General features: G+C 41.9%; 1 non-coding gene across 1 annotated transcript; it reads right to left on the reverse strand.

The window, feature by feature from the left end:
* Positions 1–4,850: 4,850 nt before the first annotated feature.
* Positions 4,851–4,957, reverse strand: LOC124803824. The gene has a single exon (XR_007017299.1). It is a non-coding gene; the product is annotated as a U6 spliceosomal RNA (small nuclear RNA).
* Positions 4,958–17,370: the final 12,413 nt, after the last annotated feature.

Here is a 17,370-nt window from a genome sequence, read left to right on the forward strand (position 1 = left end):
TTTGTCGACTTGGAAAAAGCGTTCGACAATGTAAAATGGTGCAAGATGTTCGAAATTCTAAAAAAGGACGGCTAGACTATAGGGAGAGATGGGTCACATATAATGTGTACAAGAGCCAACAAGACGACCAAGAACGAAGTGTTCGTATTAAAAAGGGTGTAAGACAACAATGTAGCCTTCCGCCCCTACTGTTCAATCTGTACATCGAGGAAGCAATCACGGAGATAAAAAAAAGGTTCAGGAGTGGAATTAAAATTCAGGGTGAAAAGATATCACCGATACGATTCGCTGATGGCGTTCTATCCTGAGTGAAAGTGAAAAAGAAGTACATAAGTTGCTGAACGTAATGAACAGTCTAATTAGTACACAGTATGGATTGAGCGTAACGAAGGTAATGCGAAGTAGTAGAAACGAGAACAGCTAGGAACTTACCACCAGGATTGATGGTCACGAAGTAGATGAAGGAATTCTGCCACCTAGGGAGTAAAATAACCAATGACGGACAGAGTAAGATGGACTTCAAAAGCAGACTATCAATGGCAAAAAGGGCATTCCTGTCCAAGAGAAATCTACTAATATCAAATATCGGCCTTAATTTGGGGAATAAATTTCTGAGAACGTACGTCTTGAGTACAGCATGGTATGGTAGTGAAACTTACGCGGTGGGAAAACCTGAACAGAAGAGAATCGAAACATTTGAGATGTGGTCCTACAGACGAATGTTGAAAGATAGGTGGACTGATAAGGTAAGGAATGAGAAGGTTCTGTGCAGAATCGGTGAGGAAAGGAATATGTGGAAAACGCTGATAAGGAGAAGGGACAGGATGATAGGACGTCTGTTAAGCCATGAGGGAATGACCTCCATGGTACTAAAGGGATCTGTAGATGACAAAAACTGTAGAGGAAGACAGAGACTGGGATACATCCAGCCGGCCGGTGTGGCCGTGCGATTCTAGGCGCTTCAGTCTGGAACCGCGTGACCGCTACGGTCGCAGGTTCGAATCCTGCCTCGGGCATGGATGAGTGTGATGCCCTTAGGTTAGTTAGGTTTAAGTAGTTCTAAGTTCTAGGGGACTGATGACCACCGATGTTAAGTCCCATAGTGCTCAGGGCCATTTTTTGATACATCCAGCAAATAATGGAGGACGTAGGCTGCAAGAGCTACTCTTAGATGAAGAGCACAGGAGACGAATTCGTGGAGGACCGCATCAAACCAGTCAGAAGAATGATAAAAAAAATATTCCAATCGTACACAGATTTCTGAAAACATATTTTTTTACTCTACACTATTGAAAATCTATTGTTTTTCTCCACGCAACTAGTTTCGACTGTAACTTGTTATCAGGCAGTGTTACGAGTTTGTAATACGAGTACTGCCTGCGATTTAATGCGCTCGAAATTAGTTGCGTGCACATCATGAGATTCTCACCAGTTTGATACAGCCACCACTTATTCTTCTGCACTGCCAACCTCTTAATCTCAGGGTACCACTTGAAACCAATATCCACACTTATTTGTAGGATATGTTCTAATTCCTGAATTCTTTTATAGTTTTTGTCCTCCACAGTTCCCTCTAGTACCCTTGAGGTTATTATTTGAAGTTATTATTTGATGTCTTAACTCATCTCCTACGATCCTCAACCTCCCTCTTCGCCGATTCCGAGGAGAGCCATTTTATTTCCTGACGGTCCATCTACTTTTCAATAGTCTTCTGTGTAACAGAATCTTAAATCAATCAGTTCTGTTCTTTTCCTGTTTCCATGCAATCTATGATTCACTACCATAAAATATTTGCGAATTATTTTCCCAAATTAAGACCGATGCATGGTACTATAAGACGTATTTTGGTTAGGAATTTGCTCCGTCTTTAAAGCGTACTTTCCATCCTAAGTTTGCAAAATTCCTTCGTCTACATCACTTTCTTCTTTCTTTGCTTTACTCTCAATCCATAGTGTGTACTCATTAAACCGTTAACTCCAGTCAGCAAGTCCCGTAACTCTTCTTAACTTTCCCTGAGTATAGAAATGTCATCAGTGAATCTTATCACTGAAATCGTTTCACCCTCAAGTTTAATCCTACTCGGGAACTTTCGAATTATTTCCGTAAAGGCTTCTCGTTTGTATAGATTTCACTGTAGGGGCTAGAGAATTCAACTCTGTTTTAGACACTTCATAATCAAAGCTCTTCGTTCTTGAGTTTCGATTCATATTGTTTGCTCTTGGATCTTGTACAGATTGTCTATTACTCATATTTCCGTACAGTTTATACCTACATTCCTAATGATTTCGAAAAAGTTACACCATTTTACATTCGCGAACGATTTTTCTAAACCTACTAATCGTATGAGTGTCTATTGATATTCTGATGTCTCCTAGTCAGCGTGCTATTGGCTGACCTACTGCAATCTGCTTAGTGTATTCATCTCTTGGTCTCCCTCTACGATTTTTACCCTCCACACTGCCCTCCAATGCTAAATTTGTGATCCCTTGATGCCTCAGGACATGTCCTACCAACCGATCCCCTCTTCTAGTCAAGTTGTGCCACAAACTTCTCTTCTCCCCAATCCTATTCAATACCTCCTCATTAGTCACGTAATCTACCCACCTAATCTTCAACATTCTTCTGTAGCACCACATTTCAAAATCTTCTATTCTCTTCTTGTCCAAACTATTTATTGTCCATGTTTCACTTCCATACATGGCTACACTCCATACAAATACTTTCAGAAACGACTTCCTGACACTTAAATCTATACTCGATGTTAACAAATTTCTCTTCGTCAGAAACGCATTCCTTACCAATGCCAGTCTACATTTTATATCCTCTCTACTTCGACCATCATCAGTTATTTTGCTCCCCAAATAGCAAAACTCCATTACTACTTTAAGTGTCTCATTTCTTAATCTAATCCCCTCAGCATCACCCGACTTAATTCGACTACATTCCATTATCCTCGTTTTGCTTTTGTTGATGTTCATTTTATATCCTCCTTTCAAGACACAGTCCATTCCGTTCAACTGCTCTTCCAAGTCCTTTGCTGTCTCTGACAGAATTGCAATGTCATCGGCGAACCTCAAAGTTTTTATTTCTTCTCCATGGATTTTAATACCTACTCCAAATTTTTCTTTTGTTTCCTTTACTGCTTGCTCCATATACAGATTGAATAACACTGGGGAGAGGTTACAACCCTGTCTTACTCCCTTCCCAACAACTGCTTCCCTTTCATGTCCCTCGACTCTTATAACTGCCATCTGGTTTCTGTACAAATTGTAAATAGCCTTTCGCTCCCTGTATTTTACCCATGCCATCTTTAGAATTTGAAAGAGAGTATTCCAGTCAACATTGTCAAAAGCTTTCTCTGAGTCTACAAATGCTAGAAACGTAGGTTTGCCTTTCCTTAATCTTCCTTCTAAGATAAGTCGTAAGGTCAGTATTGCCTCACGTGTTCCAACATTTCTACGGAATCCAAACTGATCTTCCCCGAGGTCGGCTTCTACCAGTTTTCCCATTCGTCTGTAAATAATTCGCGTTAGTATTTTGCAGCTGTGACTTATTAAACTGATAGTTCGGTAATTTTCACATCTGTCAACACCTGCTTTCTTTGGGATTGGAATTATTATATTCTTCTTGAAGTTTGAGGGAATTTCGCCTGTCTCGTACATCTTGCTCACCAGATGGAAGAGTTTTGTCAGGACTGGCTCTTCCAAGGCCGTCAGTAGTTCTAATGGAATGTTGTCTACTCCCGGGGCCTTGTTTCGACTCAGGTCTTTCAGAGCTCTGTCAAACTCTTCACGCAGTATCGTATCTCCCATTTCATCTTCATCTACATCCTCTTCCATTTCCATAATATTGTCCTCAAGTACATCGCCCTTGTATAGACCTTCTATATACTCCTTCCACCTTTCTGCCTCCCCTTCTTTGCTTAGAACTGGGTTTCCATGTGAGCTCTTGAAATTCATACAAGTTGTTCTCTTTTCTCTGAAGGTCTCTTTAATTTTCCTGTAGGCAGTATCTATTTTACCCCTAGTGAGATAAGCCTCTACATCCTTACGTTTGTCCTCTAGCCATGCCTGCTTAGCCATTTTCCACTTCCTGTCGATCTCATTTTTGAGACGTTTGTATTCCTTTTTGCCTGCTTCATTTACTGCATTTTTATATTTTCTCCTTTCATCAATTAAATTCAATATTTCTTCTGTTACCCAAGGATTTCTACTAGCTCGCGTCTTTTTACCTACTTGATCCTCTGCTGCCTTCACTACTTCATCCCTCAGAGCTACCCATTCGTCTTCTACTGTATTTCTTTCCCCCATTCCTGTCAATCGTTCCCTAATACTCTGCCTGAAACACTCCACCACCTCTGGTTCTGTCAGTTTATCCACGTCCGATCTCCTTAAATTCCCAACTTTTTGCATCAAATGTAGAAAATACATTTCTGACTATTTTGGCACGATGCGCTCTCCATAGACATAATAGAAAAGCTTCGAGATGCGTCTGCTGCCTGGCTGTCTATTAAACCTGAAAAGAACTAAATGTCGCAGAAGTTAGCCGTATTCCCACATGCTACTATTTTGGGTTGAGAAGTGAAGGGAATTATGTTCAAAGTTCCATTAAATTGATAACTTCAGCAGACAGTAGAACTGCGTTTTATAAAAGGTAGCAGCAGATGTAGTAGCACTCGTGACGCTTACCGTTACGCTTTTGTTTCATTTCTTTATTATTTTTCGTTCTTTGTTTTTTTGGGGGGGTCTCCTTCCGCCCCTTTAACCCATCCTGACGGTCGCCAATTTCTGCCTTCTCGGCCTGGCTTCTATGCCATTAAAAGAACGTTAAATACAATGGATGCTTCTTCTGAAAATGTGGAACACTTCACGATTTTGCGTGTCATCCTTGCGCAGGGGCCATGCTAATCTTCTCTGTATCATTCCAATTTTAGTATACGTACCGCCGAAGCGAGTACAAGCTAGTAGCTAGCTGCTCCAGAAGTCGACAACAGTTCCTCCAGGACTTCCGCATTCCACAGTGCTGTGAGATAATGCATAAGGGCGGATCTAGACTTCTGAGAGAAAGACAGTTACAGCTTTCCTTTTGCACTGCACGACGGTTTCAACAAACAGATAGCGCAATAGAGTAGCTCAAATGGAAAGGAACTCTTCCTATTTAAATTTCTGCATCCTACACTGTTGGCAGTTCTGTATAGGTGGCAGTTACGTTACTTTATTTCGGTGATTACAAAATAGAGTCGAATGTATGCACTGGAAAGCCGAGGCAGCTAGTTCATGGCGATTAGGTCAACCAGTAAATGATTGTACTGAACATGCTGCAAACCACTACAGGAGCCTGTGTGAAAGAATTCTCATCGAGTGTTCTGCATCGGTGTTATGATAGAAAAATGAGAAACAGAGAAAAGGATTTGGTGGCCTGTTGGATTGGTGATAGGTTCGTATACTGACGGCATAGGTTTGATTCCACTTTCTGCCGATGCTTTTTTATAGGGAGAGATTCTATTCGCCTCTGGCTACGCCAAGTGAAGAAAGTATAATGGCACTGTGGTCTGAAATTCACATTAAACATGATATTTCCTCTCTACCAAGTAGACGTTAGGTTGAACCACAATAAAGTCAGGGGTGGCGAAATGTAGAAATTCTATCACCAGTATCCTTTCTTATACTAGTTATTTATTTCTAGTGACGAAACAACGCTACGTAGGGTCACAGGACACTTATTCCATCTTTTATTTGAGATTCTGTATGCCGATAAAATTGGATCTGAACTGGGGATGCAACTCAGACCGCCCTCAACGACGAATTTGATCTCTTCGTGACAATACAGCTCGGCTACAATTTGTTGTTTGTTCAAAACTGCAGATTCCTCAACATCTCCACATATTGCGCGTGAATGGGTTCGAATCTTGGCCGGGCACTAAGGTTTTCATTATTAATTACCAAGCTCTAGCATGAGAACACCTCTCTGCTGGTGGATAACAATTTTGATTTTTAATGCATTTTCATTCGTTGTCAACACTAACGGTATCTGATGTTTTTGACTCACAGTGAGACATATAGCTATTTGCAAGATCACTGTAAGTTCAAGGATGTTATTCCGAGCTGCTGGTGGAGAAAAATTCGGTAGTTGACGTCCGTTTGTGTGTAGTCAACAACGATATGTGTGGGTTTCGATTCCCAGTCAGCACTGAACTCTTCGTCATATTATTTCTAGTTCAAGCATGCTCACATGTCGCTGCTGGTGTAACAAACCCATATTTAAGGTCCGTTTTCTCTAGAATATAACAGCAATAGGTGCCGGGTTGGAGTCCTGGGAAGGAAAAAATTAATGTTTCGTCTCGTCATTTCAGTTAAAACATCTAGCTACTGCCGAGAAAATCCGATATGTCACAGTTGATTGTGCTTCGATAACAATCCGATTAGATTCTGTGTTCGAATCCCTGTCGAACGCAAAGCTTTACCTCACGGCATTTCAAGTAAGTTACTTGTGAAGAAGCAATATTTAACATCTCTCGTAGTTCGTTAACAGGGGCAATAGATGCTGGGTAGGAATTCGCGTCCGTTAAAAATGTTTACGTTATGTAATTTAAAGTTGATATTTGCTAACTGATACTTTCTAAAATCGAGGTATATCACTCTCTGTATGCCTAGTCAGGAATGACTGTTAGTTTCCGTCAGTCACGAAATCTTAGTCTGCATGACCTGGGATTGAATCCATATGCAGAACGAGACGGTTCATCATGTCATTTGAAGTTCATACATATTCTCAACTAGCTGCTCGTGAATAACTTAAATTTTTAATGTCATTTTGTGTTAAATAACAATTACGGTTTGTTACTTTAAAGAGGAAATCCTGAATACGACGAACTTACTACGTGCATTACCTATTTGACGTAGTAATGAGAGTGGTAACATTTAAGGTATGTGATTTATTGCAATAAAAGTGAGCTTACAAGCCTTAAGGACAGTCTTATCTGTGATAAGGTGTTCCCTGATATTTCTAGTATCGTGGTATTACTTTAAATCTTGAGTTATTGCGATACAGAGCAGTGTTTTCTAGTGGTGACTTGTTACAACCATCTTCAATAGTCAAATGACTGTACCAAGGAGCGATTAGGGGACCTGCTAGACAGCTGCGTTATGAAGGTTGCATGCGAATCAGGCGAAATACAATTCAGGTCGTTCAGATACTTATGAGCACAACTTTATCTTGGATTAAGATGTACATTTTGATAAAGACATAGCTTCGCATTTTACTTTTCCGCGATACAAGTGCTACTTTACGGCATTTTCACATTTATGTAATCATTCAAATACTTCTTAGCAGTGAAGAGTAAATGATTTTCTTCCCCTGTTAGGTAGGCTAGCTAGGTAGTGGGGGCTGCCATCTTAGGCATCCTAGAAGACCTGGTAAATTAAAAAATGGAATTGAAAGACACCTCTTGATCTCAAAAGCTAATACTGGTAGGGTCGAAAAAAAACGAAATTTAGTCAAATGAGGCTGGAAAAGTGGAAGTAATGCCAGACTTAGCTAATGATCCATTTGGTTTCTGCCCATATACTTCTCCGGGGCAGAGTAGATTTAGCTGGAATGTCAGCAACTGTCTAGTCTGGCATGGGTGATCGTACCAAGTCCATAGATTCCAGCAGCATAGCTCTCTGGATCACTGAATTTACAGACCTCCATATCACATTAGGGTGAGAGTCCATGGTAAAATAAAATAGTAGGATCCTACCGCTAGCAAGGGAACGGTCCAATCTGACATCTCAAAACCTGGTTTTTATACAGGAAAATTTCCTGTCAAACTTTCAGCTGCTGAGACACACTGCAAGTATTAAAAAAATGTTGCCCAGTTCGTAGCTCGCCAGACGTTTGGAGAAATGTACACACCTGCCGTAGCTGTAGCAGACGGTGCATGCATAACGTGGTGGGCACATATTCTTGCTTGATGGCACATCAGTAAACAGACAACATGACACAGTGCGATAGTAATTTGTAAAGTAAATTTCAGTATCTGTTGATAGATTCCCTGACACAGTTATTCACAGTTACTCTTCTCTAGAATTTGCAGCTTATTTAACATCCATAATAGTTAGCGTTGCCTTTGCGGTATCGCATTCGAATGACGTCGATGTTTCGTCAGAAATTGTGGAAACAATGATACAAACGGAAAATACCTCGGACAGTTCTTTGAACTGTGGTTCGAATGATGATTTCTGTGCTAATCAAAGCCCATAACAAAAACTGAGTATCTTACAAGAGCACAGGAAACATACACAGCAATAATTTTAGTGACAAAGAAAGGACTGTAAATCTTTCGTTTAAACAAAGGAGGAAGAAAGAGCTTAAACTTGAGGAGTGTGCAAAGACAGTGCCATTTCAGAAGATCTGAACATGAATTTTATATATATATATATATATATATATATATATATATATATATATATATAGAAGTATTTACACAAAGTAGGAAATATGTACCAAAACGAAACTCGCAAAATTGTGAAACAATGACTATTCCAAAGACTTTGAAATACTCGTGAGAATCAGTGCTCCATTACCGATGGAGATCTACGAGACTGGGCGATCTGAATTATAAGTGACATGATCATTATTGATATCAATGTTGTTGTTCGACCTGACTAAATTCAGGAAATTACGAGGATAGGAAATCGCAAAAGTACGAATTTTATCTCAAGTAAACATGTAGTGGAGATGCCATATACAGGTATATCACAGAGAAGTTCGAGGCTGATATGGAGACAAAGCTTCTTGTTAACCACCAAATGTTGTGTATAAAGACAATTAGGTTTTGTGCCAGAACTGCGTGTAAATCGCACTTCAACGTTTTGAGCCAAGAAAAAGTCGCTTGTGCAGTCGACGAATCCTACGAAAAATTCGTATAGAACAATGCCATACCTTTATATCTGTCTTCAGGAACATCAAGGCAAATTAGGCCCAAAAACCGAAAAAAGGAGTGTCAAAAGTCTTTTAACCGATGTAGTAAGATCTGGAAAAATTAGAGAAAATGATTTTCTATGTTACATTTGAAACGTCTTCTTACGATATGCAGAAAATTTTATGAGACACATGGCCTGGACATAACAGCATCCCTTTCTTTAGGACGACCACGAAAAGGTTGTGAATATAATAATCGAATTCGAATTCGACCTGGATCTAGTAGTTTCATTCAGCCACTCGATAAAATAATGTATCCATTTTTGGGAGAACTGTCAGACAATATAACTTCTACATCTACATGGATACTCTGAAAATCAGATTTAAGTACCTGGCAGAGGGTTCATCGAACCACCTTCACAATTCTCTATCATTCCAATGTCGTATAGCACGCGGAAAGAACAGACACCTATATCTTTCCGTTCGAGCTCTGATTTCCTTATTCTTCTGTTTGTCATTATTATCAGCGGAACATTATTGTTAAACTGTAGTCATTTCTGCATCGTCAGTTTACATCACCAAACTTTACGAATTTGATCAATTATACCAGTTACGCATCATAATACGCAATATAATGGTCACGGCCATTCCTTACTCCATTCCAGTTCTGTCTACATAAAACTACTAACGACTGTGAAGTGCGCGCCTGAATGCATTAATTTTTCTTTTATTAGATGTACCTGAAGTAAGGAAAATGTTTGTTTCTGTAAGCGAATACACGTTTCCCATTTTTGATGACGACTACAGTGAATAAACAGGGAATTCTTTCACTGTTACTAAAATATACGTAATTCGAAAACTATAATGAGAACTGTGCTGCAGGAATTGGGACTGATAGAAGTCGTCTGTGATGTAACACAATACACTGCGATGATTTCCTTTCCTCTGTTAATCACTTGCGTAACAAATCTGCAACAAGTTACCTTTCGATATGAACAGCACGTTATTCAAAAAGTTCACAGTTTGAGACATTTTTGGTGTGGTTTAAGTGTTTTAAATTCGCGAGTGTTCACTTTGGACTTTGCGATATGTGGTGGTACGTTGTATTATCACGGTTGCTTTTCTTATTCGTCGATTTGCGTGCTAGGTGGGAAGGGCTGTAGAAATTGCTGCTAGAAGTGTTTCTTACAGTGACAAAAATACACATAAAAATGCTTGCAGTGCGCCTTAGCAGTGTATTACTTTCGGTGTATTCTTCCTGTGAAAAAATGTCACATTAAAACATTCCTTTGTAAGTTAAACTGGAGAATGCAGGAGGCAATTCATAATGAGCTGTATGGTCCTTAAATAGCCACAGCCAATCTGTTTATCGAGTACTTAGAGGATACCGTCATGGACACGGTTCCTGGAAATATTGCTTTTACTGATATTGTCGTTGCCTGGTTACATGGACGTGAAAAGATGGGAGAATTCCTGGACCATATCAACGGCATCTCTCACATCATCAAGTTCACTATGAAGGTAGAAACAGTTGGTGCCTTGCCGTTCTTTGACTTTGTCGTCCGCCGTAAACCAAGAGGGTGTCTCAGCCACAGATTTTACTTTTCCACACGGGCCGATATCTGCACGCTAGCAGCTATGACCACCCGTTGTGTTCTGAGGACCTTGGTGCATCGAACGAAAGTTGCCTCAGATGCTGATCAACTGACAAAGGGACCGAGCCACTTACAGTAAGTATTCAAGAAAAACGGCTGCAACAACCATCAGATTTCGCAAGACATATTTCCGAAAACACGTAGGCAGAAGGACACTAAAGAACAAAGGAACCCAGAGGAACAAAGAAGATCGCATTTTTGTCGTTCTGTGGCTAACTTGCATGAAAGATTAGCCGGCTCTAAAGAAATCGATTCGCTCTTCTGAGCTCCAGGAAAAATTTGACAGCTTTTGAAACCTGTGAAGGATGATGTCGGCCTCAGAACGCCAACGTAAATAAAATAGCGTACGGGTGTGGACAGTTTTAAATGGGATAGACTGTGAATACTATTGAACAGTGCTGTGTAGAACACGAGAGATGTTTTAACATTCAGTACCCCGAAAAAGCACACAGATATCGTTTGCATTCGACGAGACATCTGTTATTACATGGACTAATAGTTTCTGTTCAAATGTTCAAATGTGTGTGAAATCTTATGGGACTTAACTACTAAGGTCATCAGTCCCTAAGCTTACGCACTATTTAACCGAAATTATCCTAAGGACAAACACCCATGCCCGAGGGAGGACTCGAACGTCCGCCGGGACAAGCCGCGCAGTCCATGACTGCAGCGTCTTTAGACCGCCCGGCTAATCCCACGCGGCAATAGTTTCTGTGGTAGCGTCACAAAAGAAGGGATCAAGATAAAATTTTGTGACAACGCCCTTAAAAAAAGACATCAGCCTGCATCTAAGCACGGCCTGCGATGAGGCCATCGGAAGGCTGAAGCAGGAACGGCAGGCGCGCTAGGGAAACACTACTCTGTGTGGCAATGGAACCAGTCGCGTTACAGAAGGCAGTGCGTCTATACAAGGACGCCAGCAACAACTGAAAAACAGTCACAACTAGACAATGGCCAAAGAGTATTTGGCCGAAGGCTAGTCGACATTAAACCCCTTGAAGTGACTGGAAGTTCGAGAAAATTTTGTCAATACATATCGCCACGTACCGCGTATTCTTAAACGCGCCTTATCAATTTCCCCTAATGTGTGCCCGGTTACTTTTGAACGAAGTCATGTAGAATATATGGATTACTTTAGTGTATCGACGACAGCATAATGCTGTCTTCTAATACAGACGAAATAGCCATTAGTAATGCGGTCTCGATACAGCAGCGTCAATCGTTTTCGGTCTAATAAAAGGTGCACTGCGTGACCAATAGTTTGCAAATTCTGACGGTGCCGTCAAAGCTGTAACACAGTGGCCATCCTCATCTGCTTCAGATTTCCACGAGTGTGGCACACAGGCCGTCGTTATAGCGAAAAAGTGAATAATTAATGGTGATCGCTAAGGGGAACCTGAGATCATGGAGCTGTGTCTTCTGTGTCTGTTCTAGTTTCAATGAAAATAAATGGGAGGCATTAGTTTCGCTATGAGCATCGTACTTTATTGCCACCCGCTGTTAGAGCAAACGCGAGTGGCTCGGCTGCATCTGTCCCGCCGGCAGTGGCAGACTACTTGTCGGCCCAGGCGCGGTGCGTCGCGGGTTGCGGACCGCCGCAGGGGCACCACGCCGCTCTGCTCCGTTCAGCGAGGCTGCGGATGGGAATGCGGCGGGAATGCAGCGGCGCGGCGAGTGAGCCGTCGCGTAGCGCACCTCTGCCGGGCTGCTTCCGCTGCCGCCGCTGCTTCTGTGGAATTAATCAACGCGCCTCTGCCAGCCGGCGCTGCCACTTGCTGCTCTGTGGTCGACCCACAACCACCTCTCAGCCTGCCTATCACCAAACTGGTCTCCGCCGCTGGAGTGATTCACCCTCCTCCCCGCCAGGTAGTTCACTGCCGTACTGTAGGATTTGGGTGCACTGGGGTTCATTCTCGGAACTGTGCAGATGTGGGATGAATTTATTTTACAAACAATTTATCTGTATAACTGCATTGGGACAATCCGTTGTTTAGTGCTGTTGCCAACAATATTGAAAAGTTCTTCACCGACTTACTTCAAATTTTTACACGATATTGCAATAAATATTTAGACGAATGTAGGCTGTATATTTTTTTTAAAACAACTTTACATATGTTCTCTGTTAAAGTGGACTGTGAGGGAAAAATAAGCGTCGTGCTATGCTGTGCTGTGAAAACGTGGGGTCTCATTTTTTTTCCTGCAGTCAGTTTTAACTACATTAGTAGGGGATTTAAACATTAGACAAATTGATTCTTCCACACACATTCTTTCTTCTTACATATAGTTTCAACACAAAATTGTGTACACATCTATGTTCTGTTTCTAATTTTTTTTTTCTCTCCTTCGAAGTCGGTTTCAACAGAAAACAGGAAAGTTGCATTTATGGCTTATCGGCTTATGATTAGGATACTACTACGGGATCTGAAGCGTCTGAAGCTTTGTAAATCCACTAGTTGTCAGACGAAAACTATGAATCAAAAGTCATTGAAGGCCGGCTGCTATGGCCGAGCGGTTCTAGGCGCTACGGTCTCAGGTTCGAATCCTGCCACGGGCATGGATGTGTGTGATGTCCTTCTGTTAATTAGGTTTAAATAGTTCTAATTTCTAGAGGACTGATGACCTCTGATGTTATGTCCCATAGTGCTCAGAGCCATTTAAACCATTTGTCATTCAAGTTCCACCATCACAGATACAGCAGCAAGGGATGTCTGTCATCTCCCATATACAATTTACCCATTCATTTAAATCGACTTCCTGATCAAGGATTCGTTGGGAATAACAGAAGGTCAAAAAGAGGGAAGAAGAGGAGATATATAGAGGGAGGGAACGGATATAGAGAGCAGAAGGTGAAGAGAGATAGGAGTAGGAGGAACTGGACAAAGAGAGGGGGGAAGAAGAGATAGTTAGAGAGAGTGGGTGGGAATAAGAATGAGATTAAGACGTATTTACAGTTGCCATACCTATTTAGTAATTCCAAAGCACTACTAGGTTTGCTAGCTAAACGTAAAATATCCATGTTGGCAACTGACACTAAGGAATACAAGTTAACGTAATATGCTTCCAAATCACAGTTCTTGAAGTAACGGCTTGCAATGAAACCATACCAACATAAAATTCTTTCAGCGCAGTGTAACAAAATTTAAATTAGACCTTACCCCATGAGGAAAACTGGGCCAACAACAACAGTTGTTCACAATACATGGCAAACAGAAATAGCTCCCAAAATTACTGTTTCGAGTAAACTAATAATCACAAGGCAACGCCCTGGCTAAACTACGGATTATTTGCATTAACACCCCAAATTAATCCAGATATATGAGCACGCCTGTCACCAGCTATTCACGAAAAGAACGCTACTATCGACTCGTTAGCATACCACCTACCTAAATTTTACAATAACAATTTTCTGCACATTGTGACATCAAACTCATAGCATAATAGCAACAAGATAATTTTCCGCACAATGGCACATACAAAATCAGTCTTGCTCACAGTGTAAAATTAAAGAGACCACAATGGCCTTTGCTTGGTGAATCCATCTGAGTGACCAGTGTGCAAACGCAAAAAAAAATCACAACACACTGTACTGCACGTAAATACCGCCTGTGTGGAATGCTATCGATAATTCGTTATACTCAAATTACAGCCTGTTGTCTTCGATGCGCTAACTCCCTTTTTGCAGTGGTAACACGTTCCCGCAAGATCGTGACCCCAATTGAGAAGATTCTTGGCTGAGAAATAGCGCCCCGTATACGAAAACTGACAACGAGTGGCAGAGCAATGTGCTGACCAAATACCCCTCTATATCCGTATAAAGTGACGCCTATTGGATGAGGATCGCACGGCAGTCGATGATGCCACTGCGCCTATGGATGCCTGTTCGGATGGAATCTTTTTACAGCATGCTACGCTGTATCACTCAACCGACCGAAATACCGCTGTCAGATGTCGGTCACTAAATGTGAGGACCCTGCCTGCATCTCCCCTACAGTCACCGTTCTCTCATCCAGGAACTGAAGCCAACCTCCCCAATGGTAGCTTGTGTCGGTGCAGTGGCCACGCCTTGCACTGACCAAACTTGGCTCTTGCCTTCTAGGCTCTCCATCCATTGACTCCGCCATTCATTAACCCCATAGATCAAAGTGTGACAGCTACTTCGATTGAGACGAGTCGGGCCAACAACCCAATAGTCTCCTGACAACCCACTGTAAATCGTCAGCTGCAGACCACTGCTGCAGACCACATCTTCTGCTCCACTGTCCCTACTTCCAAGCGTTGGTTGCTTCAGCAGTCTCGGCCGCCATCCGAATCACCGCCCCAGGCTTCCCGGCTGCTGCCCCAACATCATGGTACTCGATTTCGGGAGGCGTGTTCACGCTGACAGCGGAGCAGGTCACTGACATAATTTCGTCTGGCGCCCTCTCAGATCAGCCCAGAACGTCGCTAGCTGTTGCATAACGGCCGCCGGGGGCGCCCTCAGACCAAACACTTGCGCAGGTGCAGCCCTGTCGCTATGCTGCTGCCTCGCCACGGCAGGAACAAAGACGTCCTACGAATTAGAAATTCAAGGCATACTACCTGCTGCGTCATGATATCTTCAGATTCAGATATCTAGAGCTGGAGAATCTATTATTTACTTTGTCAAAATAATTCAGTTCGATTCCTTTGATTTATTCCTTAATTTGGGTTATGCATGAGCAACTTTGCACTGTTCTTTTCTTCCACACTTATTGTGCATCTCCCATTGCGTAACGCTGCCCCTACCGAGCTGCGTCTGTGTATGGATGATGATGTATCCCGACACAACCTGGTGTAACAACAAACCTGATTCTTACGTTGATTCGACACATTTTCATTGATCCACGACCCATGATACTGTACCCACTGCAATGGTAACTGACGACGGCTCTTGGATGAACATGGGAGCATGTTGGAAATGTCTGTTGTGGACATCGTGTTTCAACAATGTGCATTAAACGGAGTGTTTTGAAACACTTGTGCTTGCACCAGCATTACACTCTGTCACCACATGTACCACAGATCACTGCCTAGCCAGCTTTACAGAGGAGACAAGCACCTTGATTCCACGTTTTCTGATGGTTCACGGTCGTCCAACACCTTATTTCCTACTCGTCGTTTCGCTGTCCTCCAACCACTTTTCACAGATTCCCACGACACGAACAGCCGATCAGGTTTGGCGGTTTCCGAGATGATAGTGCCCAGGCGCCGGCCATAGCCGTCTATTCTCTGTCAATGTCACTTATATCGGTGGACTTCTCCGCTTGCAGCCCGTATAGTCTATATATGATTCCCTGTTCGTCTTTTCTCAGCTCATAGCTTTCAGTCCTTACATAGTGACGTGCTTGCAACCTCACCGATTGTTTTCAGTTTAGTCATACTTTTTTGGCTCATCAGTTTATATTAATTGTATAATTATGTTCTTATTGGGTTCTTCAGCCCTAAGTTTAATTTAAAGCTGCTCTCAAAGACTAAGAAAATCTCTTCATACCTACATAGTTAATAAAACGAAGATCCATTTTAGCTTGCTTTCTGTACTGAAGCTGTCATCCTCTTTTCCATTTATGATGCCCCTCATTTCTCTACATGACAGCTTCTTGTTTCCTCATTATGTGTCATATCCCTGCTACCTTCAGAATTTATAAGAGTGCATTTCATCAAGTTGTGCCATAAATCTATTGTCTCCCCAAATTCCTTTAGTATTTCTTTATTACTTACTCGATCAACACATAGAATTTTCAGAATTCTTCTCCATATTCCCAAAAGCTTCATTTTCTTCTTCTCTGGACTGTTTATCATCCGTGGACCAAACAAATATCTTCAGAAAGACTTTCTAACATTTATTTTTCTTTTAGATGTTAACAATTTTCTCTTTTGGGAAACGCTTTTCTTGCTACATCCAGTCTGCGTTTTATAATACCTTTACGTCGACCATTGCCATTTACTTTGTTGCCTGAACAACGAACGACATCTACCTCTTTTAGTCTCTCGTTACCTAACCAAATTCATCTCTCATTCCCCTAAGTTAATTTGAATCCACTCAGTAACCCTTGCTTTACTTTATTTGATGTTCATCTTCTAACGATTACCTACTGATTATTGTTCAACTGATGGTCTAATTCCTTTGCAGTCGTGATAAGTTCAAATTGTAACCGACAAAGCATGAGGTTTTAAATTTTTTCTCCATCAACTTGAAGATATGTCATTTGTTTCCGACACTGCTTCCTCTTGTACAGATTAAATGACATCACAGGTATACTACAATCCATTCTCCCACATTTCTCAATTACCACCTCCTTTGCGACTGTTATAACCACACTTTGCCTTCATGCAAGCTGTAGATAACATTTCGCTGTATATACACTCCTGGAAATTGAAATAAGAACACCGTGAATTCATTGTCCCAGGAAGGGGAAACTTTATTGACACATTCCTGGGGTCAGATACATCACATGATCACACTGACAGAACCACAGGCACATACACACAGGCAACAGAGCACGCACAATGTCGGCACTAGTACAGTGTATATCCACCTTTCGCAGCAATGCAGGCTGCTATTCTCCCATGGAGACGATCGTAGAGATGCTGGATGTACTCCTGTGGAACGGCTTGCCATGCCATTTCCACCTGGCGCCTCAGTTGGACCAGCGTTCGCGCTGGACGTGCAGACCGCGTGAGACGACTCTTCATCCAGTCCCAAACATGCTCAATGGGGGACAGATCCGGAGATCTTGCTGGCCAGGGTAGTTGACTTACACCTTCTAGAGCACGTTGGGTGGCACGGGATACATGC

This window comes from Schistocerca piceifrons, chromosome 6 (assembly GCF_021461385.2).
Source record: "Schistocerca piceifrons isolate TAMUIC-IGC-003096 chromosome 6, iqSchPice1.1, whole genome shotgun sequence".
Taxonomy (NCBI): Eukaryota; Metazoa; Arthropoda; class Insecta; order Orthoptera; family Acrididae; genus Schistocerca; species Schistocerca piceifrons.